The following is a 9139-nucleotide window of genomic DNA, read 5'->3' on the forward strand; positions in this document are numbered from 1 at the left end:
TGTTTCTTGAGTCTCCTGTGTATATTTCTTTTCCACAGTTGGCTGAGTGCCTTGGTGAGAGTTCAAGGCCCGAAGGGTAGTGATGGTGCTAAACTCAACATGGATTTGGCTGAGCTCACTTTTTCTTAATTCTGTTTCAGGAAAGCTTTATTTGAAATAGCATAACATCTTAAATTATTTTCACCTGGCATGGCCTGCTACTTGCCTGGGAAGATTGGGGTCAGTAGCGACTTCAAGTTCTAGCTTAAAATGTTGGCTAATAGGCTTTCTGTTTCCACTGTCACTCTCCTGGCTCAGGCCCTCATTGTTATCCACCTCGTCTATTGCAAGAACCTCTTAACTGGCCTTCTGCCTCCAGTCTCTTCCCTCCAGCATTTACTTCTCCTTACCACTGCCAGGTGAATCCTCCTTAAGCATAAGACTGGTTTTATCAGTTAATGGTTCAAAAAGTCACCTCAACTTTCTCTGCTTTATCTCTTATTAGTCCTATACACTACCTAAAGTGACTGTCATTTTTCAGATGTTTTCCTGTCTTTACCATATCTTCCTGCCTTTTCCTTTCCCTGCTCATTTCTGCTTTCTTTCCCTGAATCTTTGCTCACTTTCCTCTTTTTCGAATTTTGTTATCCCTAAAGACTTAAATTTAACCTCCATGAAGCTATTTTCTGGTTCCCATCCACCCTCAGCCAAAAGAGCATTAAAGAGCCAAAAGAGATCGCACCACTGCACTCCAGCCTGGGCAACAGAGCAAGACTGTCTCAAAAAATTTTTTCCAAATCCTTCATTGGATTATTTATTTATTTATTTATTTATTTTTGAGATAGGCTCACTCTGCTGTGGTGCAATCTCAGATCACTGCAACCTCTGCCTCCCAGGTTCAAGCGATTCTCCTGCTGTAGCCTCCTAAGTAGCTGGGATTACAGGCGAGCACCACCATGCCCAGCTAGTTATTTTTTGTATTTTTAGTAAAGACGAGGTTTTGCCATGTTGGCCAGGCTGGTCTCGAACCCAGCCTCAAGTGATGCACCCGCCTCAGCCTCCCAAAGTGCTGGGATTGCAGGCGTGAGCTACCATGCCTGGCCTGGAATCAAAATTTTTAAAAGTCTGGGCCGGGGGCGGTGACTCAACCTGTAATCCCAACATTTTGGGAGCCTGAGGCAGGCAGATCACCTGAGGTCGGGAGTTCGAGACCAGCCTGACCAACATGGAGAAACCCCCATCTCTGCTAAAAATACAAAAGTAGCCAGATGTGGTGGCGCGTGCTTGTAATCCCAGCTACTTGGGAGGCTGAAGCAGGAGAATTGCTTGAACCCGGGAGGTGGAGGTTGTGGTGAGCCGAGATTGTGCCACTGGACTCCAGCCTGGGCAACAAGAGAGAAACTCCATCTCAAAAAAAAAAAAAAGTGGCCAGAAGGCATCTAGAGAGAAAACCCAAGGATGCTGAAGGCAGCAAGACCTGCTTCCCTCTTCTCAGTTTCTTACAAGAGTCAGTTGTGTTTCTTCAGCACCACAGGAGGAGCGTCAGTAGGTTTGTGCCATCCTAAAATTAGAAGCAAATGGTGCCCTTTGAAAATCACCTCAATGCTGAACAACGGTAATGAGGAACCATGCTCCAGCCTCCCTTTCAAGATGGATTTAATAGTTTGAGGCCTTCCAAGGGCATCAGGATGAGAAAGCTGACCAGGAACAATGGTAATTTGGCTTGAGTTTGTGTCCAGGAACCTGGGGCAGATCTGTCTCCACACAGATGAGATGAAGGAATATTCATGTATAATTCAGGAATAGAAAAAAAAGTAAGGGCAGTAGCATCACAGTAGTGAGTAGAGAATGTTGTCCTGGTCCCTCAAGTTCTAAGCAGTGAAACTTTGTCTTTTTTGGTTGTTGTTGTTGTTGTTTTGAGACAGAGTTACATTCTGTTGCCCAGGCTGGAGTGCAGTGGCACAATCTTGGCTCACTGCACCTCCTGGGTTCAAGTGATCCTCCTGCCTCAGCCTCCCGAATAGCTGGGATTACAGGCACGTGCCACCACACTCTGCTAATTTTTTGTATTTTTAGAGAGAGGGTTTCACCATGTTGGCCTGGCTAGTCTTGAACTCCTGGCCTCAGGTGATCTGCCCGCCTCAGCCTCCAAAGGTGCTGGGATTACAGGCATGAGCCACTGTGCCCAGCCAAAACTTTGTCTTTATTGGGCCGTATCTCAAAATAGCATTCATTTTCCAACATGTATTCTTAGGAGACATTCCTGGATATCTTGGCGTTCTCACCATTTGATGAGGAAAAAGTAAAACACAGGAAGATCTTTTTGTCCCCAGGCATCCTTAAAATTTATTTTTGGCTGGACGTGGTGGCTCATGCCTGTAATCTCAGCACTTTGGGAGGCCAAGGCAGGCGGATCACGAGGTCAGGAGATGGAGACCATCCTGGCCAACATGGTGAAACCCCATCTCTACTAAAATGCAAAAATTAACCAGGCATGGTGGCGCACGCCTGTAGTCCCAGCTACTCGGGAGGCTGAGGCAGGAGAATCACAAACCCCAGAGGCAGAGGTTGCAGTGGGCCGAGATCACACCACTGCACTCCATCCTGGGCAACAGAGCAAGACTGTCTCAAAAAATATATATTTTTAAGCATTTATCTCAAGGCACTGTGAATATTAGCATATTGTAATCAAAGTAGCCACTTTAGAAATGGCAGAAGACAGGGATAGAATACCAGGCATGAGGTTAGTCCTCTTCATCCCAAATGCTTGGCTTCTCTTATTAGTGTAAATGGTTAGTTAGAGATAATTTATTCCTGCTTCTTCCCCCAACCACCAAAGAGAAATTTCCTCTCATCTTTTGAATAAGTGCTAAGGTGGGCAGAATTTTTTAAGTGACCCCTTAAGAATGTCCTACCCTGGCCGGACGCGGTGGGTCACGCCTGTAATCCTAGCACTTTGGGAGGCCAAGTTGGGCGGATCACTTGACGTCAAGAGTTTGAGAGCAGCCTGGCTAACATGGCAAAAACCTGTCTCTACCAAAAGTACAAAAATGAGCTTGGTGTGGTGGTATGCACCTGTAATCCCAGCTACTTAGGAGGCTGAGGTGGGAGAATCGCCTGAACCCAGGAGGCAGAGGTTGCAGTGAGCCAAGACCATGCCACTGCACTCCAGCCTGGGCGACAGAGCGAAACTCTGTCTCAAAAAAAAAAAAAAGGCTTTTTTTTTTAAACGTATGCCATACTCTTAGTATATCTGTTTTGTTTATGTGAAATAGGTGTGTGGTTTTTTGGTTTTTGGTGTTTTGTTTTGTTGGTGTTTTAACAGATGAGAAAACTAAGACTCAGATTCAAGAATCATGATTTGGACCTGACAGGGTGACACATACCTATAATCTCAGCTACTTGGGAGGCTGAGGCGGAAGGTTCTCTCGAGCACAAGATTTCAAGACCAGCCTGGGCAACATCACAAGACCTTGTCTGTTTTTAAAAAAAAATGAATGAGGCCGGGCGTGGTAGCTCACACCTATAATCCCAGCACTTTGGGAGGCCAAGGCAGGCGGATCACGAGGTCAGGAGTTCAAGAGCAGCCTGACCAACATGGTGAAACCCCGTCTCTACTAAAAATACAAAAATTAGCTGGGCATGGTGACACACACCTGTAATCCCAGCTACTCAGGAGGCTGAGGCAGGAGAATCACTTGAACCCAGGAGGCAGAGGTTGCAGTGAGCCGAGATTGCACCACTGCATTCCAGCCTGGGCAACAGAGCAAGACTCTGCTCAGAAAAAAATAAAAGAATGAAAGAAGGCCGGGCGCGGTGTCTCGTGCCTGTAATCCCACCACTTCACGAGGCCGAGGCAGGTGGATCACCTGAGGTCAGGAGTTCAAGACCAGTCTGGCCAACACAGTGACACCCCATCTCTACTAAAAATACAAAAATTAGCTGGGTATAGTGGCATGCACCTGTAATCCCAGCTACTCAGGAGGCTGAGACAGGAGAATCGCTTGAACCTGGGAGGCAGAGGTTGCAGTGAGCCAAGATTGTGCCACACTGCACTTCATGCTGGGTAACAGAGTGGGACTCCATCTCAGAAAAAAAAAAAGAATGAAAGAGAAAAGAATCATGACTTAGTTTTCTAGGTTATCTAGGTAGGAAGTGACAGAACAGAATAAGAACCCTTGTCCAAAGCTCCTTCCATTATACTATACTGCTTCCTGGGGTCAGGATACCATTGGAGGAGAGGGAAAGACAAAATCTGGACGATTTCTGAAGTTTCTCAGTGAAGGTGATTGATCTGGTTTTTGTTTTTTGGGGTTTTTGTTGTTGTTGTTGTTGTTGTTTTTGAGATGGCGTCTCATTCTGTTACCCAGGCTAGAGTGCAGTGGTGCGAACTCGGCTCACTGCAACCTCCGCCTGCTGGGTTCAAGCGATTCTACTGTCTCAGCCTCCTGAGTACCTGGGATTATAGACACACGCCACCATGCCCAGCTAATTTTTGTATTTTTAGTAGAGACAGGGTTTCACCATATTGGTCAGGCTGGTCTCGAACTCCTGACCTCAGGTGATCCACCTGCCTCGGCCTCCCAAAGAGGTGGGATTACAGGTGTGAGCCACTGCGCCCAGCCTTAATCTGTGTTTCTTATTATTACTATCCCTGCTCTTATCTTACAGATAGGTAGCATTTTGCCTACCACTGGGTTCATTCTACCCCACTGCTTATTTTCTGAGTTTATGGGTAGGCTGTTTGGTTGGCTCGGCTCTGTCCCCAAGATAGATATTTTTAACCATAGTGGATTACAGCCTTCCAGGAACTGTGTGGCTGCTTTTACAGAAATGAACTCTGCATATCTTGCTGGGAGGTGGGTGGGGTGTGCGTGTGTGTGTGTGCACGTGCGTGTGTGTCAGGATGGTATCTGAGCCTAAACAGACTTGTAACCCCTCTGTATCCCCATGGCTTTTCCACTCCCATCTCCCAACATCTGGATTAGGGACTTCAAGTTTCCAAAACATAGCTGCAAAGGGTAACAAACAGCTAGCCCATAGCTCGCTTAGCAACAGGAGAATAGTCAGTAGGGATTTAAGATAGGGAGAAAATGTAGCTCAGGGAAAATGTGTGCAGTACAAAAGACCCATAAATTTTTCAGAAAGCAGCTTGGCCCTGTGAAGTTGACCAGATTGAAAGTCCCAGAATCCTGGGTTCCAGTCACTCATGAATGGCTTTTGGTTAATTCTTCCTGTGCTTCAATTCCTTCTCTTGTGTGAAATGGGTAACACCTTATCTGCCTCCCTGAGATGTCACGGAAATAAGCAAAATTAGGTCTTAAAACTACTTGGAAACCTAAATTGTGAAAATTATCTTTATCTCTGTTGTTTCTTAGTTACCAGTTTACCAGAAGTAACTTAACACTAGGATTCTCTGCCAGTACTAAAATTAGACTCTACCACTCTGGGCTTTCCTTTTCTCCCTCTTGCTTTTGTTTTCGGGGCGTGGAGGAGACATCTGTGCTGCTGGAGTTAATAATAAACTAAAGACTAAAGAACAACTTCTCCCACTAGAAAATACTATTTTCATCCTACCCACCTGATCAGGCTTTAAAAGAAGGAGCCCAAATCTGCCATGGATTTTGATTATTTGATTCACTTTTGGAAATGTGCCTGAGAAAGCCTAGGGAATGAGAGAGTGGAATAAATGGAATTGGAATGCAGAGAAACCAAGCTCCTGATATTTCCAGCCTCCCTTTCCTGGCCAGATAGGCTTTCTGCCACTAAAATCAAGGTTCTCTGTCACATCACAAAAGGGCCTGAAGTTACTGTTAAGTATGCTGACATCTCTGGAGGTGGGAGGTTTGGGTATTGGACACTTTTCCTGCCCAGGGACATGGGAAAAACGAATAGGCAAGGAGAGAATCAATCTTTTCCAGCTGCAACCTAGAGAAAAAAGGAACAAATTCTTCACCAGGGAAGATTGTGTAAACAGTGCCTTTGGCTGGAGCCATAGGGTTGGGGAAGCAAAGAAAGGGATCTTTGTTCTCTCCTACCCCAGCCAGAGCACAATCGTAGAGCTGGGATTGTTTGCTTTGGCAAAAGACTCCTTGCCTGAAAGAGCTAGGCGTTCCAGAGACTGGTGAGGCCTCTGTTGGGTTTCCCTTACAGAGCTGAAGAGAGGACAACTCTCAGCCTAAATCTTTTACCTAAGGAAGTGAGCTGGGGACTCAGGAGGCCTGAGGCATCTGGGTTATACTTCTCGACCCTGGTTTGCCTCCTTCTCTTCCTACATCCACCTCATTACAGTTGTTAGTTTAACTGGCCTCAGTCCTCCTGCCTTTAAGGGTGCTTTTGGTTCTTGTACCAGTGTTCTATCAAAAAAAAAAAAAAACATTTTCACAGACAGCAAGACAATGCCAGAGCTCCTGTCTAAGGAACATAACAGGAAAAGGGGATTCTGAGATCATCTTATCCAGCCTGTGACTTTAGGTGGTATTGCACACGACCCTGACAATTGCAGTCAATCTTTTCAAAAATCTCCAGAGATGTATTTCTTTTCTTGGATAACATTAGTGTCTCACAAATGCAAGATAATATTTATGTAGTGCCGCTTATGCCAGGTGCTTTACAAATGCCATTTTATTTAATCCTCAAAGCCACCCTATGAGGTAGATATAATGACCCCTGCTTTACAGATTAGGACACTAGGGATTAGCAAGATGAAATAATTTGGCCAAGGTCACATAGATGATATACTAGTTTGCAAGGACTGCTATAACAAAATACCACAAACGGAGTGCCTTTGACAACAGAAAGTTGCCAGGCGCAGTTGGTCACCCCTGTAATCCCAGCACTTTGGGTGGCCGAGACAGGCAGATCACCTGAGGTCAGGAGTTCGAGACCAGCCTGACCAACATGGTGAAATCTCGTCTCTACTAAAAATACAAAATTAGCCGGGTGTGGTGGCACATGCCTGTAATCCCAGCTGCTCAGGAGGCTGAAGCAGAATTGCTTGAACCCGGGGGATGGAGGTTGCGGTGAGCCAAGATCGCGCCATTGCACTCCATCCTGGACAAGAAAAGCAAAACTCCGTCTCAAAAAAAAATTTAAAAAAAAATAGAAAGTTACTAAAATTAGCTGGTATGCTTGTGTGCACCTGTAATCCCAGCTACTCGAGAGACTGAGACAGAAAGAGCTCCTGAGCCCAGTAGTTTTATGCTGCAGTAAGCGATGACTGTACCACTATACCCCAGCCTGGGTAGCAGAGTCAGATCTTGCCTCTGTAACTAACTAACTAACTAAATAACTAACTAAATAAATAAATAAAACAATAGAAAGTTACTATCTCACAGTTCTGGAGGCTAGAAGTTCAAGATAAAGGTGTTGGTAGGGTTGGTTTCTTCTGAGGGCTGTGAGGAAAAATATGTTCCACGTTTCTCCCATAGCTTTCTAGTGGTTTGCTGGCAATCTTTAGCATTTTTTGGCTTGTAAGTCTATGCTTTCATCTTCACATGGCATTGTCCCTGTGTGCGTATCTGTGTCCAAGTTTCCACTTTTTTTTTTTTTTTTTTTGAGAGTTTTGCTCTGTCGCCTAGGCTGGAGTGCAGTGGCGTGATCTCGGCTCACTGCAACTTCTGCCTCCTAGGTTCAAGCAATTCTCATGCCTCAGCCTCCCGAGTAGCTGGGACTACAGGCACGCACCACCACCACGCCAAGCTAATTTTTGTAATTTTTAGTAGAGATGAGGTTTCACCATGTTGGCTAGGCTGGTCTCAAATACCTGACCTCAAGTGATCCGCCCCCCTCGGCCTCCCAAAGTGCTAGGATTACAGGCATGAGCCACCGCACCAGACCTCTGTTTTTTTTTTTTCTTTCAGACCTCCGCTTTTTATAAAGACACCAGTCATATTGAATTAGGGGCCACCCCTACTGAGTATGACCTCATCTTAACTAATGACATCTGTAATGATCCTATTTCCAAATAAGGTCACATTCCAAAGTACAAGAGGTTAGGACTTCAACATATGTACTTGAGGGGGACACAATTCAACCCCTAACAGGTGGTTGAATCCATCTTGGATCCATCTGACTCCAAAGCCATTTAATGCTCTTTCCACTGCACTGTGCTGCCTCCTAAAAATCAGGAAGTTATTCAAAATGTCTTCTGGTTTCCACTATCTTCCTTCTTCAATCCAAACTCTATATTGCTGCTAGAGTTATCTTTCTAACATGTGAGTTTCATCAATCACCCTCCTTAATATCTTTTAGTGACTTCCAGTGGCTAAATAGACTTTGAATAAAATCCAGACATCTTGTGGTGGTAAACAAAGCCTTTCTTTCTTTTTTTTTTTTTTGAGACGGAGTCTCTCTCTGTCACCCAGGCTGGAGCACAATGGCACTATCTCAGCTCACCGCACCCTCCACCTCCCAGGTTCAAGCAATTTTCCTGCCTCAGCCTCCTGAGTAGCTGGGATTACAGGCATGCACCATCATGCCCAGCTAAATTTTTTTGTATTTTTAGTAGAGACAGGGTTTCACCATGTCAGCCAGGCTGGTCTTGAACTTCTGACCTCGAATGATCCACCTGCCTCAACCTCCCAAAGTGCTGGGATTACAGGCATGAGCCACCACATCCGGCCCGGGCATGGCTTTCTATAAGTACCTAGAGCATATTATCTAGCTAGAGGTATGTACTTCTTCAGAGGTTAGTCAAAAATGAAATAATACTTGGTCTTTGGTTGCTCTTGTAGACACAGCTATTCTGTTGTCTCCTAAATGTGTATAGCTAATAACCTCAAATATGGTTCCTTTTGGTGTAACTATGTAAGCTATTAGAAATACTATCATGGACGTAGATTAGCCTCACCTGGTCTAATAATGAAACCTGATTTCCTTTCTGCCACAAGTAAAGGAATAGCCAGCAATATTCCTATGAATGACAATCAGCAGTCAAAATGATTGGAGACTTTTTTTCTTAATTAAAAAATAATTTTGAGGCCAAGCATGTTGGCTCACGCCTGTAATCCCAACACTTCGGGAGGCCAAGGCAGGCAGATCAGCTGAGGTCAGGAGTTGAAGACTGGCCTAGCCAACATGGTGAAAACCCATCTCTACTAAAAATACAAAAATTAGCCAGGCATGGTGGTGGGCGCCTGTAATCCCAGCTACTCGAGAG

Source organism: Gorilla gorilla, chromosome 10, assembly GCF_029281585.2.
Source record: "Gorilla gorilla gorilla isolate KB3781 chromosome 10, NHGRI_mGorGor1-v2.1_pri, whole genome shotgun sequence".
In the NCBI taxonomy this organism is placed as follows: domain Eukaryota; kingdom Metazoa; phylum Chordata; class Mammalia; order Primates; family Hominidae; genus Gorilla; species Gorilla gorilla.